Below are 20,060 nucleotides of genomic sequence, written 5' to 3' on the forward strand. Positions count from 1 at the left end.
TGCTGGCAGCTTTATTGAGGCAATGAGAATTATTGACAGAGACCGTGAAGGGGAGGCTGGTTTCTGTGATGTCCTGAGCTCTATCCAAGACTCTCTGCAGTTTCTTGTGCTCACAGGCAAAGCAGATCTCATACTAAGCTATGATACATCTAGAGGGGTTGCTTTCTATAGTGTATTGGTAAAAATTGGTAAGGGTTGACAGGAACCTGCCAAATTTCTTTAGTGCCCTGGGGAAGCAGAGACATTGGTGAGCTTTCTTGACTGTGATGTCGTGTCTTTGGACCACAACAGGTAATTAGTTACGTTCACTAATACTTGAAGTTTCTATTCCACAACATCCCCAAAGGTGCTGCCATACACCTTCTATGTCCTGCCTTGGTTTAACATCCCAAAGTGCATTTGTCTGAGTCTCTCATTTCTTGTCCCACTCTCCAATTGATCTAGATCCTGTAGTATCTTCAGAGAATATTCATTGTAGTCCACCACATTGCCAACTTTGTTGTCATCAGTAAAGTTACTAATCATGGCAGCTACATTCTCATCTAAGTTGTTAATATGTATAATAAACAACAGGGGACCCAGCACAGATCCCTGTGGCACACCACTGATCACGGGCCGCCATTGCAAGAAGTAACCCTCCACTACTGCCCTGTCTCCATTTACCAAGCCAGTTTTGTATCCTATGTTACTCTGAATCCCATATGATCATCTTCTGGACCATCTTACCATGTGACCCTGATCAGACCAGACTAACTAAAAGTAGTAACAGTTTATTTCTTTAGTGTATCCTCCCACAATGGGCCAAGGTTAGAGTCTGAATTCACAATCATGACGTGTAATGCAAACATTTTGTCCTTGGGATCTCATTGTTACCAGTTAAGTTCTATCGTTACCAGTACAGGTCAGAATGCTGGCGCATGACAGAGAATGACCTTGCCGAGCTGTCATCATTCCACACCATGAGCCTCCGGAATATCCTCCATATTTTTTGGTCAAGGAAGATCTCCAACCACACCCTACACCTTCCATGTCATCAAGAGGACATGGCTACAGTCATCATGAGGAGGTGTTGGAGATGGATTGGGCTCGTGATGTGAAGAAAGCCAACTCTATCATCAAGCCAGCACTCCATTAGACCCTGAAGGGCAGAGGGAACAGGAGAGACCAAAGACAACTTGGTGTTGCACAGTAGAGGCAGAACCACACCTGGGGCACAACAGAGATGACAGACAGAAATGCCAGCTGTGTAATGAGCAGTAAGCAAGTATCAGTTAAGTCCCATGACCACTGGACTAACCTGCAAAACTGTTACATAAAAAGAACATATCATGATATTGTAAATGGTTGAGATGGTGAAAAGGTGAAAAATTTAGCCTTTAAATTAAAACCAGTTTCTGCTTTTTATTCATAAGGAAGGATTTCATTAATAATCATTTGATGGTGGTATCCGTCGGTCTCGAGAGACCACGGATCTGCGCCTGGAGTTTCCAGGGCGCAGGCCTGGGCAGGGTTGTATGGGAGACCGGCAGTTGCCCAAGCTGCAGGCCTTCCCCTCTCCACGCCACCGATGTTGTCCAAGGGAAGGGCACTAGGACTCATGCAGCTTGGCACCGGTGTTGTCACAGAGCAATGTGTTGTTAAGTGCCTTGCTCAAGGACGCAAACACGCTGCCTCAGCTGAGGCTCGAACCAGTAACCTTCAGGTTACTAGTCTGATGCCTTGCTCACTAGGCCACATAATCATTTATCTGGCTCCTTTTGGCAACAATAACATTGCATGGTACTCTACAGTGTCATTATTACATAGAAAAATACATAAAATCATTCTGTAGTACTTTACAGTGACATTATTACACAGAAAAAAATGACACTGAGTCAAAAAAGGAAATTTCTAGACAGAATTTAAAAGTTTTGGTCAAAGTGGTTGAATAACCTAAACAAGAAGAGAGAGTTAGAGGAAAAGGGAAGTGAAGGGAAGGAATTCCAAGGAATTCCAGAATTTAAGGTTTTGCCATTGGTGGTGGTGGGGAGGTAATTAAATTCAAGGAAGTACAAAAGGTCTGAAGGTGAGGAGTATTGAGATCTGGGATGGTTGGAGGGTTCATGAAGGTTACAAGCGTTGAGAGGAGAAAAATCATGGAAGGATTTGAAAACAAGCAAATTAAAATTGATGTATTGATTTGGCCACTTGACACAGGAGTGAAAGATCAACAGGATGTGGTTTGATTTAAGAAATAGGCTGCAAATTCAAATATTAGTTATTTCCCCCCCTTTTTTGTTGCTTGATAAATGTTCATTAACATTTACATAGCATGTGTTAGGGCATATTCTGGAGTTAGGGGTATATAGCAAATATTAATTTCACCAGCAACTAGTCTTCAGACATGAACATGGATTGTGGATTGAATTTAAAATGCAGCCCTGAACAATACTTTTCCTGGAGCTATAGACTGGAATTCATTGCAAACCAGACAATATCGATTAACATACATTTTGGGAATTTGGGTGTGAAGAAGGAGGTGTGTGAAAACCATATGTAATTCAAAGGAAGCATTGTAGATGTATTGTATCCATAGAATTGTCCTGCAGTTACTTTTGATCTTTAGCAATGTAGAAACGTCATGTAATATTGGGTCAGGAGGTCTGTTCGTCCAAGAGTGTCTCAATATGATGCCTGCTACTCGCTGAATAAAACACTTCTATATCCATTAGCTTCAGTGACTCTCCAATGATTTGCTCACATTACAACTGCTTGTGCTTCAGCAATGAATGCTTGGCAAATCATTTTCATACATTTCACATGGAGTTCCATTGTATGCCAATGGCACCTCACTTCATAGCTGCAGTCTCAATTGAAATCTTTTTCTCACACTCCGTAAGGTGTTAGCTCTCAAATAAGTTCTAATCGACTTTCAAAACACAGCCTTAGTTGCCATTTCGCACAGGTGATCCTAGAGGGTAAGGTGTGAATGATATTGGAATTAAGTGCAATTTCATTTTCAACTTCCACCTACTTCCTAGCAGATTGTCACTGGATTTTATTCTGGGTGGGGGAAGTTCTGGATAGTCAGGGCTTTAAATCAACAGACTGGAGGTTGTGATTTTTCATCCAAAGCACTCTATCCATCACTACAGCTGAACTATCCCCCAAGCACTGGAAGAATTTAACATGAGAAGCATGATACTCTGGGATTTTTGTTGGACGACATCCACCATTGCCTTTATTTTAAGCTGAGCACCTCTCAAGAGGCTGATCTCATGAGGCCTTCAACTATAACATTTTGTGCGCCCACACATAAATAATTGCTTCATCCTGGCAATTCTGTTTTCCAAGTTGCTGTCAGTGGTGAGCAGATGTTAAAGTTCATATTGTTGCGTGCAAGGAGACTGATTAACCCTTTCACTGTCAGAGAGTGCTTGCAACACCATATGCACTCAAACTTGACTCACAGATCCTTCCCATTGTTTCTCCAATGCAAAATACCAACGTGGCATATAAGAAAGGAGGAAAATATCAATAAAATCACCAGATTCTGCAAGGAATAAGCTCATAAATTTATAGAGATGTTCTATGTATCCCTGTGATTCTCACTTTGATTGACAGAGCATAGAGGAGCCACATCACGATCTCATGCAGCCCCGACGATCCTGAACTTCAGTCTCTGAGGCCGAAGTGAGAGTATCCGTCAGAAGCGTGAACCTGAATATTTATTATTATTGTTGTATTTTTTTCTCAACTCAAGCTGGTAAAACTTGAGATGCGGACATAGCCTAGCACACTCATTTCTCAATTACGAGGAACTTTCAGTCTATTCTAGTGGTGTTTAGTATTGTGGCTTTCTAAACATTTATGTAGATGTTATTGGGAAGGCCTAATTGTTTAATGCTATTGTGTAGTGACTTTGGGATGACAGCAGTTGTAAGAATTACTATTAGGGCAATGTATACCCTGTTCAAGTATCATAGTCTTTCCATTTTCTCTTTTAATCCAGCATGATTCTGATGTTTTTCACTTATTGATTTCTGTAAGTTATGTGTGTTTGGAATAACAATATCTAAGTTCTTGCTTGTTCATTCTGTTTTGTTATTATTATTATTATTATTATTCTGTTTTTTTTTGTATTTGCACAGATTCCTATTTGCACATTGATTGTCTTGGTTTGTGTATAGTTTTCATTGATTTTATTGTAGTTTCTTTGTTCTACTGTGAATGCCTGCAAGAAAATGAATCTCAGGGTGGCATATGGTGACATATATGTACTTTGATAATAAATTTACTTTGAATTAACTGTGTGATGTCCAATGGCTCAGCACTGCTGTGTCATGGCTCCAGGGACCCAGTTTTGATCCTGACCTCAGATGTTGTCCGCACAGAGTTGACACGTTCTTTTCATGGCCACCTAGTTTTCCTCTATCCCATCTCACATCCCAAAAGACATGCAGGTAGGTTCGTTGATGAAGTAGGTTAATTGCAAAGTGAATCAAAAGGAAATTGACACATGTATGTGAGAGAGAATGTTACAGGGTTATAGTGAAATAAGAAGAGGGGTAATGAGACTTATGCGATAGGGACTGGTCTGGACTCAAAGAGCTGAATGGCCTCCCCCATCCTATAGAAGTTTTGTTTCTTAAAATCAATCAATTTTATACTTAAATAAATTTCACTGGTAATTTAAACACGATGGCCAATGTATTAGGTACATCTGTACACCTGCTCCATAATGCAAACATAATCAGCCAATCATATGGCAGCAACTCAATGCATAAGTGCTTGCAGACATGGTCAGGAGGTTCAGACCAAACATCAGAACGGAGAAGAAATGTGATCTAAGTGACTTTGACTGTGGAATGATTGTTGGTGCCAGATTTGGTGGTTTGAGTACCTCGGAAACTGGTGATCCCCTGGGGTTTTCATGCACGGCAGTTTACGGAGAATGGTGCAAAAACCAAAAAAAAATCCAGTGAGTGCGGTTCTTTGGGTGAAGCACCTTGGTAATGAGAGAGGTCAGAGGAGAATGGGCAAACTGGTTCAAGCTGATAAGAAGGTGACAGTAACTCAAATAACCACGCGTTACAACTGCGGTGTGTAGAAGAGCATCTCAGAACACGTGTCGAACCTTGAAGTGGATGGGCTACAGCAGCAGAAGACCATGTAGTACGCTCGGTGGCTGTTTTATTAGTTACAAGACGTACCTAATAAAGTGACTACTGAGTGAAATTTGAAGTGATCTTTTTAAAAGAGAGTGCTAAACTATCACCAACTTCTAAAGTCAATCTCCTTGTAGTTTAACCCTTGGAGTCCAGTTAACATTGTGGTAAATCCATGTTGCCAATGTACCTATGGTAAGGTGTGGTGTCCTTCCCAATGTAGTCCAACCAGGACTTTATGCAGTAATTGAATAAGTTCTACTATCTTGTACTCCACTCCCAGAATACAAACAGTATTCTATCAGCTGTTTTGTTTATGTTATGTTTCCAGTCGACAGTACATTAAGAAAAATTAAGTGACGTGCACTTAAAAAAGTAATAAGTAATAAAGACTTGGTCAGACCCCACTTGGAGTACTGTGCTCAGTTCTGGTCACCTCACTACAGGTAGGATGTGGATACTACAGAAAGAGTGCAGAGGAGATTTACAAGGATATTGTCTGGATTGGAGTGCGTGCCTTATGAGAATAGGTTGAGTGAACTTGGCCTTTTCTCCTTGGAGCGATGGAGGATGAGAGGTGACCTGATAGAGGTGTATAAGATGATGAGAGGCATTGATCGTGTGGATAGCCAGAGGCTTTTTCCCAGGGCTGAAATGGCTAGCACGAGGGGACAGTTTTAAGGTGCTTGGAAGTAGGTACAGAGGTGATTTGAGGGGTGAATTTTTTACACAGAGAGTGGTAGGTGCATGGAATGCACTACCAGCGACGATGGTAGAGGCAGATATGGTAGGGTCTTTAATGATACTCTTAGATAGGCACATGGAGCTTAGAAAAATAGAGGGCTATGCGGTCAAGTACTTCTAGGCAGTTTCTAGAGTAGGTTACATGGTCGGCACAATATAGTGGGCTGAAGGGCCTGTAATGTGTTGTCGATTTCTATGTCCTAATGACCACTGCCCAGATGCTCTGACATCCACTATTATGAAGTGCTTCAAGAGGCTGGTCACAGAACACATCAATTCTGGTGTCCCAGGCAACCATGACCCACTGCAAGTCGCCCACCGCCAAAACCATTCCATGGTGGAAGGATCTCTCTGGACCTACACTGATCTCTGGAGCATCTAGATCAGGGGTTCCCAACCTGGGGTCCGCAGACTCCTTGCTGAATGGTATTGGACAATGGCATACGAAGGGTTGGGAACCCCTGATCCAGATAGTAAAGACACCTACATTAGATTACTATTTATTGACTACAACCCTTTCTTCAGTACTCTGACTGTAAGCAAACTCAGCTCTAAACACAGCCCTTTGCAGTTGGATTCTTGACTTCCTGACCAACAGTCCGCTATCAGTAAGGATAGCAACAACACCTCTGTCACCCCCTCCTCAACCGTGCTCACCCACAAGGCTGTGAACTCCCTACATTACTCTGCCTGCACAATCACAACCTGGTGGCCAACTGCTGCTCTAATCTACCTACACGCTTGCTGATGACACCACTCTGTGGGCTGAATCTCAAATGACGTTGAGTCAGAATACAGGAAGGAGACAGAGAGCCCAGTGGCATGTTGTCATGACAACAACCCTTCCCTCAAAGTTAGTCAAACGAAGGAGCTGGTCATTGTTTACAGGAAAAGGATTGGCTCTTACACTCCTGCCTATTGCAATGGTGCTATGGATGAGAGGATAAAGAGCTTCAAATTCCCTAGAAGTGAACATCACCAGTAGACTATCCTAGTCTAATCACATCAACGTCTTGGCCAAGAAAATTTAATTTATTTATTTAGATATAGCACGGAATAGGCCCTTCCAGCCATGCCACCCAGCAATCCCTTACAGGTCAATTTAAATTGACCAATTAACCTACTAACTTGGACTGTGGGAGGAAACCGGAGAGGTAAAGCTGTAAAACTGGTGTTGTAAAGCGATGTGCTAACCACTATACTACCGTGTCACCCTGTGCTTCTACTGCTTCAGGAGGCTAAAGAGATTCAGCATGTACCCTTTGGCCCTCATTGATGCACCAAGGATCCTATCCCGATCCATTGCGACTTGGCAGAGGAACTGCTCTGCATGTGACTGGAAGAAACCGCAGAGAATTTTGGCACAACTCAACACATCACAAAAGCCAACCTCCCCTCCACTGAGCAGCACACACAAAATGCTTGAGGAACTTAGCAAGTCAGGCAGCATCTATGAAATGGGATATACAGCCGACTTTTCAGGTCAGGATCCTTCATCAGGACTGGACTCTCTTCCACGAGAAAATCTGCAGACACTGGAAATCCAAGCAACACACACAAAATGCTGGAGGAACTTAGCAGGCCAGGCAGCATCTATGGAAAAGTTGATATCTCAGCCTGAAACATTGACTGCTTACTCTTATCCATAGATGCAGCCTGGCCTGCTGAGTTCCTTCAACATTTTGTGTGTGTTGCCTGGATACACCTCCATTCACTTCTCACTGCTGTGCCAAAGCACCCAACCTGTTCAACTTCCCATCCCATGATAGACATTCTCTCTACTTCCCTCCCCTTCCATTGGGCAGAAGATACTGCCATTAAGGTGCCACAGTTGTATAGTGGTTAGCACAATGCTTTTACAGCTTGGAGCTTCAGAGTTTGGAGTTGAATTCCAACATCTTCTGTAAGGAGTTTGTATGTTCCTCCCTGTGAATGCATGGGTTTTCTTCCGTTTGCTTCCACATTCCAAAGATGTACTGATCAGTAGGTTAATTGTTCATTGGCCTGTGATTAGGCTGTGTTAAATACATTGGTTGCTGGGTGATGCAGCTCAGAAGGGACGGTTTCGCACAATATCTCCAAATTAATAATTAAGTAATACCAGGTTAATTAAAACCAGAGACAGGGAGAGGGGTTATGAATGACTCCATCTCAGAGCGACAAGGAAGATTAAAGTATTGAGATGAATGTGGAGGGGGTCAGGAGCGCTCCCAATGGAGGCCACTGGGGCAACAACAGTCAATAGCTATATCGGGGGCAGTTGGACCCAGTGTGTTCACTCTTCACGGAAGGATTGAGTTCATGTGGCCGCTCTCCTTGTATGCTGATGGAAAATGTTTTCAGTATTCTGAGATTTATGTGATTATTGGACTGTACTTTATATTAGTCTCCTTCAGTTTTTCAGTGATTTCTTTCTTGTGGCCGATTGGCAGGTGGGTGATTTGTTAACTTTTTGTGTGTGTTGGGGGTTGTTGCTACTGTCATTGTTCTTTTTTGTGAGTGAGGGGGTCAGGGATTGTAATTGTTGCTTTTTTTTAATGTGGGGAGTGAGTTGGGGATCTAGTGCTATTGCCGCTGTTTTTTTCCGTCGGGTAGGGGGTGGGGATTTTGGGTTTCGCGGTTTTTTGTTTCCTTTTTCTCAAGCCAGAGGGGGCAGTTGATGCCTTTTCCTTCAGCAACTCCCATGGGCTTTCTGTATTTCATGACTATCTGGAGAAGGTGAATATTGGAGTTGTATTGTACGTGCATACCGAAGTTAAGCTTTGAACCTCTGAACTGAGTGGCCACACTCAGTCAGTATATCTGACTGCTCCACTCAAGTCGGATACTATCAACTCATTACTCACCTAGCAACAGAACAAACCAAATATTCACACATTCCCCTTGATTTCACACTTTGAGTGCTGATGCAAACCTTATGTATACTACACCCTTACTGCACACACTTCCAGCTATTCAACCAAGACAGCTACATCCCCCCCCATGATTTCTCAATACTCACTGTTGTACCTTCTTCTCTCCGTCGAGGAAAGGCAGCCCACACTGGAGGAAGCAATGGATGAAGGTCTTGCGGCAAACAATGATGGTTCCTCAGACCTGATCCTCTCCCTTGCATCCAGCCTTCCCCGAGTTCTGCAGCTTCTTCTCTTTACAAGTAAGCAGATGTAAGGTACAGTTCCTTACCTCCCGACACCACAATGCTGAAGTTGTTGAATCAGAAAACACAAAAGCAAACCCCTCAGCCCACCAAGTTTATACCAATCATCAAATACTCATTTATACTAATCTTACAGTGATCCCAGTTAATCCACCTCATGTTCCCTTCAACCCCCCTGAGATTTGGCCACTCATTTAGAGTGGCCAAATAACTTGCCAACCCACGTGTCTTTGGGATATGTGAGGAAATATGGAATGAGCTGCCAGTGCAAGTGGTGGATGTGGGTTCAGTGCAACACAAGAGGAATTCATACATAGATGGAAGTGGTATGCGGGGCTATGGTCTGGGTGCAGGTGGATGGGACAAGGCACATCAATTGGTCAGCACAGACTAGATAGGCTGAAGGGCCTGTCTCGGTGCTGTAGTGTTCTATGACTGTATGAAGCCAAAGAAAAACCCACACAGGCATCTAACTGGAGAACGTTGCTGACTGGTGTGGCGGTGGGATGTGCAACTGCACAGGATCGAAGTAAGCTGCAGAGAGTTGTAGAGTTGTAAGTTTATTCAGCTCCACCATGGGTGCTTGTCTCCGTAATGTCCAGGGCATCTCCAAGGAGCGATGCCTCAAAAAGGCGGCGTCCATCATTAAGAACCCCCATCACCCAGGTCATGTCTTGTTCTCGTTGCTACCATCAGGGAGGAGGTACAGAAGCCTGAAAGCACACACTCAGCGATTCAGGAGCAGCTTCTTCCCCTCTGCCATCTGATTTCTGAATGGACATTGAACCTATGAACACAACCTTGTTACTTCTTTATTTCAACTTTTTGCACTACTTATTTAATTTAACTATTTAATAGATATGTACTTAATGCAATTCATGTTTTTTTTATTATCATGTATTTCATGGTACTGCTGCTGTAAGGACAACAAATCTCGCGACATATGCCAGTGATATTAAACCTGATTCTGATTCTGATTCACAGAGCCATAGGTCAAGATTGACCTTGGGCTACTTGAGCTGAGGGAGAATAGATTGACCAGAAGTACAACTCATCTCTTCTTTCATGGTTTTCTTCTTTCTAACAGCAGGTACCACACCCTAATGAGAAACACCATCACTCAACGTTGCACTCATAGTAACCAGGTCATGATTCACCCGTCTGTTACCCAGGAGTGGGAACCTGCACGTGATCAGACACCAGCACGTGTGTTCATACACCGGGGTTAGTGGCACCAAGTTCACGTGCCAGTTTCCTCTGACAGGAGAGAATGAAATGGAGGCAGCTCTCTAACCGAGAGTTAGGGTGATAGTTCTAATAAGGAACCTGTGCAAAGAGAAATAGAGTTAATACATCAGGTCAAAAAGACCATGAGAAGTGGGAAAGAGAAAATGAGTTAGCTGAATTTGCAGATGGAGTGGGGAGGGATTGATCGGAGAGCATCTCTTTTTATTGATGTGTACTTACCTGTTGGGTGCATCTGGCATCACTTTACTTCCTTACCTCAGTACTGCATTTGAATGGACAGTAAAAACATAAACTAAGATAAGACTTACCAGTGACGCAAGTTCAGAAATGAATTAACCAGTATAATCACAAGAGATTCTGCAGATGGTGGAAAGCCAGAGTAACACATTCAAAATGCTGGAGGAACGCAGCAGGCCAGGCTCATGAAGGGCCTTGACCAGAAACAACCACTCTTTATTCCTTTCCATAGATGCTGCCTGGAATTTTTTTAAATCCCAGAAATATTTTAATGAGAGCCCAATAAATATGAGGCAACGATAGTGATGAAAATTATATTATTTTATAACCAAAAGTTTACTAATAAAATTCCTAAATGTTTAATAAAATGCATTAACTGTGTCAAGGGACTTGTATAATATTTTCAGTCAGGAATCTCCATGGTGACACAGCTTGCTTTGATTTTATTGCTGGCTGATGAATGTAGGACCATGTGTTTTATGTTCAATTGAAAGCTCCTCACAGCATGTGTCCCTCTCAGCTGTGGGTATCCTACGTGTGAAGTATTGTTCATTGTTAATTGTCCAGCTGGGCACAAATCTATGACACCAATCTCCAGCTCTGATCCTTTATTCTCCTACAGCAGGAGTGATGTCACAGTTACTTTGGACGATTGGATGCTGAGTTAAAGCACAGGCACAAGCTGTAGTGAGGTAGGTAGTGCAGAGAAATCCACTCTTATCTCCTATCAGATTCTTTCATCTCCAGCCCTTTACCTTTTCTATCCACCTGGCTCCTTCCCCTGCCCGCATCTTTTTATTCTGGCATCTTCCACCTTCCTTTCCAGTCCTGAAGAAGGGTCTCAGCCCGAAACACCGACTGTTTATCCATTTCCATAGATGCTGCCTGGCATGCTGAGTTCTGCCAGCATTTTCTGTGTGCTGTTTTCGATCTCCTTATTTCTTGTGTGAGGTCACACCGACCCGCTATTCACGTGAAGAAACTTTTATGGCTGTTCAGTTTGGAATAACAATGCAGCAAGGGATCAGAATGAGATCGCAGCTTAGCCAGGGACAAATGACATCAGAGGCTGACTAATGGAATGGTGAAATATTGGCAAAGTTATAGAAACATTTTTATTGTTTTATCCTTCTTGTTACCAACATATAATGGCGTAGGACATGGGGAGATCAGGCTGGTTTTCTACTATAGTGTATTGTCCATCTCGGGCAAAGCAATCTGTCTTGTCTCAATGGACTTGAGTCAATACAAGTTGGTGCAGCACACGCAAAATGCTGAAGGACCTCAGCAGGCCAGGCAGCATCTATGGAAATGAATAAACAGTCGACGTTTCAGGCTGAGACCCTTCATCCTGATACTCTTTTCCGTAGATGCTGCCTGGCCTGCTGAGTTCCTCCAGCATTTTGGGTGTGTTGCTGGGATTTCCAGCATCTGCAGATTTTCTCTTGTTTGTGACAAGTCGGTGCAGCCTGTTTAAAGATGATACAGATAGAATGGAACATAGATAGAAACATAGAAATATAGAAAAACTACAGCACAATACAGGCCCTTCGGCCCACAATGCTGTGCCGAACGTGTACGTACTTTAGAAATTACCTAGGGTTACCCATGACCCTCTATTTTTCTAAGCTCCGCGTACCTTCCCAGGAGTCTCTTAAAAGACCCTATCATATCCACCTCCACCACTGTCGCCCGCAGCCCATTCCACACACTCACCACTCTCTGCATAAAAAGAACTTAACTCTGACATCTCTTCTGTACCTACTTCCAAGCACCTTAAAGCTGTGCCCTATCATGTTAGCCATTCCAGTCCTGGAAAAAAGCCTCTGACTATCCGCATGATCAATGCCTATCATCATCTATCAGTCTATCAGGTCATCTCTCATCCTATGCTGGTCCAAGGAGAAAAGGCCAAGTTCACTCAACCTATTTTCATAAGGCATGCTCCCCAATCCAGGCAACATCCTTGTAAATCTCCTCTGCACCCTCTCTAGAGTTTCCACACCCTTCCTGTAGTGAGGTGACCAGAACTGAGCACAGTACCCCAAGTGGGGTTTGACCAGGTTCCTATACAGCGGTAACATTATCTCTCAGCTCTTAAACTCAATCCCATGGTCCATGAAGGCCAATGCACCATATGCTTTCCTAACCACAGTCAATCTGTGCAGCAGCTGTGAGTGTCCTATGGACTCAGACCCCAAGATCCCTCTGATCCTCCACATTGCTAGGAGTCTTACCATTAATACTATATTCTGCCATCATATTTGACCTACCAAAATGAACCACCTCACACTTATCTGGGTTGAACTCCATCTGCCACTTCTCAGCCCAATTTTGCATCCTATTAATGTCCCGCTGTAACCTCTGGCAGCCCTCCACACTATCCACGACACAGCAAATTTACTAACCCATCCCTCCACTTCCTCATCCAGGTCATTTCTAAAAATCACAAAGAGTAAGGGTTCCAGAACAGATCCCTGAGGCACACAACTGGTCACCGACCTCCATGCAGAGTATGACCCGTCTACAACTACTCTTTGCCTTTTGTGAGCAAGCCAATTCTGGATCCACAAAGCAATGTCCCCTTGGATCTCATGCCTGGTTACTTTATTACTTGATGATTGTGTTTTACACGTCCTTGCCAATTGAGATCATCTCACACAGATCAGAACTTCAGATCAAGAGTACGAAGCTGCGAATTGTGAAATGCTTCTGGGGCCCCCACAATGCAATGATAAAGAAATTATTAAAGGAAGTGAGGCAATCTTCTGATCCCGCCTATTGTTCATTAAAAGTTTCTAGAATTCAATGAAATGAGTCATTACTAGAAACAGTTCTGGACTCTCAGCTATTTATGTAGCAGGATCTGGTGCTGCATGCAGAGCTACATAAGAATTGGGTCGACACATGCAGGCTCTTCCTCGTCTCCACCCAGCTAACAGGAGTCACCTGCCACACGTTACTAGCTCATTGACCGCAGCCGATTTAAACCCAGCTCTTCACCACGGTCCTTGTTCACCCATTGATTCAGCCAGCCTCAACCACTCGATGCTAGTCTTCAGGTACCTTGTTGCCTTGTCATGTTAAATATCTGTTCTCTCTTGTTTTGTGGCCCCTAGTGGCTTGTTACTTCTCAGTTTATGATTAAAACTATTGCTCACCGCTAAATCGTTTCCACTGCTCTGCTTTTATGTCAAGACTCCTCAACATTTCCTGACTCTAGGTAGAAAAATGAAATAAGAGGAAAGTATAAAGAATCTGCAGAGGCACATAATGAGATCAAGGAAGTGTGCAAAAAGGTGGAATATCAAGGTGATTCAAGATTCAAAGTGCATTTATTATCAAAGAATGTATAAATTATACAAACTTGAGATTTGTTTGCTTACAGACAGTCGCAAAGCAAGGAACCCAAAAAAATCCAATTAAAAAAATTACCAAACCTCAGTGCCCACAGAGAAAGAGAGAGAAAAAAACAAAACAAATCATGCAAACAATAGAAGCAAGCGACAACAATGACAGCATTCTGAACCAAACTGAGTCTTTAGATCCAAATCTCTGGAGTAGGCCCAAACCCTCAGTATTCATTCATCGTATTAGCTGGACACACACCCTTATCGTCAGCCTTAGTGATTTTCACTTTGGTTGGAGGATTAGGTAAAGAGACTAGTTTTGTAAAGTTGAGAAGTTAATAGAGAGAAGATTATAAGGTCATGAAAGGCAGGGTGACAATTGGCCAATACTGGAGGGCACTTGTTTAAGGTGAGTGGAGGGAAGCTTGCAGGAGATGTCAGAGGGAAGTTTGTTTTACACAGAATGGGGTTAAGTGCCACACGTGCACTGTTGCTGGTGGTGGTTGAGGCTGAAACATTAGGGACATTGAAGAGACAGATGGATGTAAGAAAATGGAGACTTATGGGCTATGTAGGATAAGTGATCAAATTGATCATAGAGTAGGGCAGAAGGGCCTGTACTGTGCTATTATACATTCTACAGTCAGCGGCCACTTTAGTAGCTACAGGAGGCTCTGAATAGAGTGGCCACTGAATGTATTTCTGTATGTTTGTGGCCTTCTGTGGCTGTAACCCATCCACTTCGAGGCTTGATGTGTTGTGAGTTTAGAAATACTCCTCTACACTCACTGTTGTAGTATGTGGTTATTTGAGTTACTGTCGCCTTCCTGTCGGTTTGAACCAGTTGCCTCTGACCTCTCTCATTAACAAGGTGTTTTTACTCACAGATCTGCTGCTCACTGGATGTTTTTTTTTGGTTTTCGTACCATTCTCTGTCAACTCTAGAGATGGTGTTCCATGTGAAAATCCCAGGAGATCAGCAGTTTCTGAAATACTCAAAACCAGTCTACTGTCAAAGTCACTCAGATCACATTTCTTCCCCATTCTGGTGTTTGATCTGAACAGCAACTGAACCTCTTGACCATGTCTGCGTGCTTTTATGCATCAAGTTGCTGCCACATGATTGGTTGATTTAATATTTGCATTAGTGTGCAGGTGTACTTAATAATGTGGCCGCTGAGTATATGTTGTAAATGATGGTGGAGGGGATTACTAGTGCTTGCACATGTAACAGAGTTTATGGGGTCAATTCAAAGGCCTTTGGTAAGTTAACCCATGCAAAGGAGTTGGAGTTCAAGATTATGAAAATAGTGCCTCTGTCTCACAAGGTTTGATAATCCAGATCTGGAGTACCGTGTGTAGCTTTGGTCCCTATATTCAAGGAAGGATGTACAGAGACATCAATGTGCAATAACTTAGCATCCACATCTCTTTGAAGAGGATTCCAAAGATTCATAAATCTCTCAGAGAAATAATTCCTTCAAAGTTCAAAATAATTAATATCAGAGAATGTATACAGTATACAACCTGAAATTCATAATCTTCACAGACATCCATGAAGTGGAACAAAAACCCCAAAGAATGAATGGCAGAAAAACATTAGATCCCCAGAGTGGGGGAGAGAGAGATATCGCTCCTGCAACAGACGAGACGGAGGCCAACAGCTCGCTGTTTCGATGTTACAATCTGTCGCGTCGCTAATTTGAGTTCCCTGACTTGAGGTCCTTCTTCCAAAGCACCGTACACGGCCTGTAGTCTCGATGTTACAATCTCCCACGATGCTCCAGTCAGTGACTTCGGCAAAAAATTGGGTCATCCACTGGACCACGTCCCAAGGGTACATGTCTTCCAGGCTGCAGCTGGAGATACTGAAACACCAGGCTGCTTGGCGAGTTCCAAGAGCAAGAACCTTCCGCCATGAAGAACTGCAGCTGTAGATCACGGACTCTGGCAGGACCCCAGACACCTTAAAAAGAAAAAAAAAGACATACAAAGAGAAGAAATTAAACTGTTTCACGGATGAACTGGAAGAAGTCACCCGGGTCCGCAAAGACCTCTGGTGCCACTTAATCATGCGCTACCCTGACAAACAACCAATACGCAAAGACAGGCCAACTGCACAAATCCTCTTACGGTTAATAGTAATAACATGCAAGTAAATAAATAATACTGAGAACGTGAGTTGTAGCATCCTTGAAAGTGGGTCCATAGGTTGTGGAATTAGTTTAGTGTTGAAGGAAGTGATGTTATCCATGTCGATTCAGGAACCTGATGGTTGAAGGGTAATAACTATTCCTGAACCATGAAGGGTGATTAATTTTCTTCTAGCTCCAGACTTTTGATCAACCTCCTCTCACTACCAGGTAAATATCCACGTTGTAAAGCTCACGTCTCCTTAATTTCAGTGAGCACTGGCCCATTCTGTTATATCACAACTCCTTCTTCCCAGAAATTCAGTGGGTCAGTCTTAGCTGCATTTTCTTCTGTGATTATATCATATTCCCCATCTTGTTTTTATATTTTTTTCCTACTATCTTTATTTATATTCTGTCCTTTTCTCCCTCTGTAGCAGTTTCCCAATTCTTCCATTACTGTTCCGAGTGCTGAAGTCAGACTGATGTTGTAAACAGTAAACTGTCGCCCACGTAAACGTGGTTCTTTTACTTCTGATTGGACAAACACCCGCTTAAAGTAAACAGTGTCTGCTTCTCTTTAAGTGGAGGGGTACGTTTAGGGTTTTGTGTCAATGATTTGTGTAGGAGGGAGCTGGCTGGCGAAGGATTCAGGGAAGCAGGTCAGAGTGGTCCTAAGTAATAAAGCCTAGAAACCGCTGAAAGCATCTCTTTAGCAATTTGTTTATCAAAGCAAATGCTCATCGTTTTAATGATTTCAAGAGTTTATTAGCCTCCCTCCTCATTATTGCAGATGAACATTAAGTGGCAATATGAGACATGGAGCTCTATTGTGCTGGATATGTGTGTGTGTGTGTGTGTGTGTGTGTGTGTGTGTCTAAATGCTTCTGTCTATATGTGCCTATTTCAGTAACCAAGGTTAAAAGTCACTTCTAACAGTTAGACCAGAAGGCAGAGGAGCAGAATTAGGCCATTCAGCCCATTGAGTCTGCTCTGCCATTACATCATGGCTGATTTATTATCCTTCTCAACCCCATCCTTCTGCCTTCGCCCTGTAACTTTGACATCCTGACTAATCAAGAAACTGTCGAACTCCACTTTAAATATACTCAATGACTTGGCCTCCAAAGAGTGTGGCAATAAATTCCACAGATTCACTACCCTCTGGCTAAAGAAATTCTTCCTCATCTCTGTTATAAGTGGGTATCCCTAGTCCTGGACTCCCCCACCAGAGGAGCCATTCTCTCCTCATCCACTCTATCTAGACCTTTTAATATTCGATAGGTTTCAATAAGATCCCCTCTCATTCTTCTAAACTCCAGTGAGTACAGGCCCAGACCTATCAAATGCTCAACCTTTCATTCCCAGAATCATTCTCATGAACCTCCTTTGGATCCTTTCGTAGAAATAGGGCTGAAAACTGCTCACAATATTCCAAGCATGGTCTGACCAATGCCTTATAAAGCCTCAGCACTAAATACTTGTTTTTATATCCTAGTCCTCTCGAAATGAAAGCTAACATTGCATTTGCTTTTGTTACTACTAACTCAACCTGCATGAGGACTCCTAAGTGCCTTTGAACCTCTGATTTTGAATTTTCCCCTGCTTATTCCTTCTAACAAAGTGCATGACTATATATTTCCATTTACCACTTCTTTGTCCTTTCTCCAAATCTAAGTCCTTCTGTAGACACACTTCCTTAACACTAGATGCCCCTCCACCTATCTTCATATCGTCTGCAAACTTGGCCACAAAACCATCAATTCCTTCATCCAAATCATTGACATATAACATGAAAAGAAGCTGTCCCAACACCAACTCCTGTGGAAACAACTAGTCAACAGCAGCCAACCAGAGGAAGCGCCCTTTATTCCCACTCTTTGACACTTGCTAGTCAGCAATCTTCTATCCATGCTAATATCCTTCCTGCAATACCATATGCTCTTGTTAAGCAGCCTTTTGTGTGACACCTTGTCAAAAGCCTTCTCGAAATCCAAGTACTGTATACAACATCCACTAACTCTTGTTTGCCTATCCTGCTTGTTATTTCCTTAAAGAATTCCAACAGATTTGTCAGACAAGATTTCTTCTGAAGGAAACCATGCTAACATTGCCTATTTTATCATGTGCCTCCAAGTACTCTGAAATCTCATCCTCAATAACGGACTACAATATCTTTCCAACCATTGAGGTCAGGTTAACTCGTCTATAATTTCCTTTCTCCTGTCTCTCTCCCTTCTTAAAGAGTGGAGTGACTTTTGCAATTTTCCAGTCCTCTGGAACAATTTCAGGATCTGGTGGTTGTTGAAATATCATTACTAATGTCTCCACAATCTCTTCAGCTACCTCTTTCCAAACTCTGAATGTAGTCCATCTAGTCCAGATGACTTTTTACCTTCAGACCTTTCAGCTTCCCAAACATATGTTTCTTAGTAATGGCAACTATACATATATACTTATATGTATAACAAACATTGGTAATTCTATAACAACTCAATATAACTAAAAAAAGGGCTGAATCTAGGAGCTTAATGTTTCAAATGTATAGAATTTGTGTCCCAATCATGTGTACAATCCCTTATGGCTCATGGGTTTAATAGGGGTTTATTATTCATAAGGCCATCACAGGGGCATAGTGGTTAACACAATTGCTTTGCAGTGCTCGCTATAAGATTGAGGTTCGATTCCTGCTGTTGTTTGCAAGGAGCACGTGACCGCATGGTTTCCTCCAGGTGCTCCAGTTTCCTCCCACATTCCAAAGATGTACAATAAGGTTTAGTGAGCTATGTTGGCACTGGAGATGGGCGAAACCTGTGGTCTGCTCAGTATCATCCTTGTTGATATGATAACTTTAATCTCGGTTACTGAAATAGGCACAATTAGACAGAAATGCTTAGACAAATACAGAACACAGATGCATTTTATGTATATGTGACAAATAAAGCTAATCTTTATGCTTCAATTGTTCCATTTAATATCAGAGAATGTATATAGTATACTACCTGAAATTCTTACTCTTCACAGACGTCCACAAAACAGAAGAAAGAAACCCAAAGAATGAATGGTAGAAAAACGTTAGAACCCCAAAGCCCTCCGCTCTCCTCTCCCATACACAGACAACACCAAAAGCATCATCCCTTCCCCCCACTTGTTTCAGCAGAAAGTGTCAGCCGCCCATTGCAAGCAATAGCAAAGTTCCCAAAGAGACAATGATCTAGAGTCCATTAAAAAAAAATTACTGTTCATCCCAACAGTTTGACATCACACAGGCTCTCCCTCACTCACCAACGAGGAAGTGAGAGGCATCACTCCTGTAACCATAATTAAGGGACTTAGTCATTCATACCCAGCACTGTAAATAGTTGGTTAAGAGCACCCTTACATGCACACACTACTGTTAACAGAAATGACTTTACTTGCAGAAGGGATCTTCTAGTTACCCAAAGTGCTTCATAATGAAAAATCATCTTTGAGGGGCAACTGCAGACAAAAGCAGATGCCTTGATGTGCAATGCATTATTGAACGAAGTAAGAAACTGAAACGTACAACAAGCAATGACATTCATTTATAAAATTGAACTTGAAGGCAGAGTGGAAGAATTTTTAGCAACGTGGAGGAACAGAGGTGTCTTAGAGGCCACATCCGTAGATCCCTCAAAGTTGCTGAACAAGTTGATAGGGTGGTTTAGAAGATGTGAAGTCTCAGGAAGTGAGTTCAAAAGCCGCAAGGCAAAGTTGCAGATGTATAAAATTGGTTCAACCCCTGTTTGGAGTATTTTGTTCCATTGTGGTTGCCTCATTACAGGAAGGATGTGAAAGCCTTAGAGAGAGTGCAGAGGAGATTCACTAGGAAAACTTCCCTTATGTGGAAAGGTTGAGCGAGCTGGGGCTTTTCTTTTTGAAATGAAGGAGGATGAGAGGTGACTCTATGGAGGTGTATAAAATTATGAGAGGCATAGATAGAGAGGACAGCCAGAGCCTTTTACCCAGGGCAACAATGGGCAATACCAGAGGAACAGTTTAAAGTGAGTGGAGGAAATTTTAA

The 20,060-nt window shown here is 42.6% G+C and overlaps 1 long non-coding RNA gene and 1 pseudogene across 1 annotated transcript; one reads left to right on the top strand and one right to left on the bottom strand.

Moving 5' to 3' along the window:
- The window catches only part of LOC140739672 (sin3 histone deacetylase corepressor complex component SDS3-like), a 138,429-nt pseudogene that overhangs the window by 100,262 nt on the left and 18,107 nt on the right, over positions 1–20,060 (top strand).
- On the bottom strand, positions 13,850–16,264 carry LOC140740417 (uncharacterized). The gene is made up of 2 exons (XR_012101847.1): positions 16,054–16,264; positions 13,850–15,849 (listed from the first exon to the last, which is right to left on the bottom strand). It is a non-coding gene; the product is annotated as an uncharacterized lncRNA (long non-coding RNA).

This window comes from Hemitrygon akajei, chromosome 16 (genome assembly GCF_048418815.1).
Source record: "Hemitrygon akajei chromosome 16, sHemAka1.3, whole genome shotgun sequence".
Lineage (NCBI taxonomy): Eukaryota > Metazoa > Chordata > Chondrichthyes > Myliobatiformes > Dasyatidae > Hemitrygon > Hemitrygon akajei.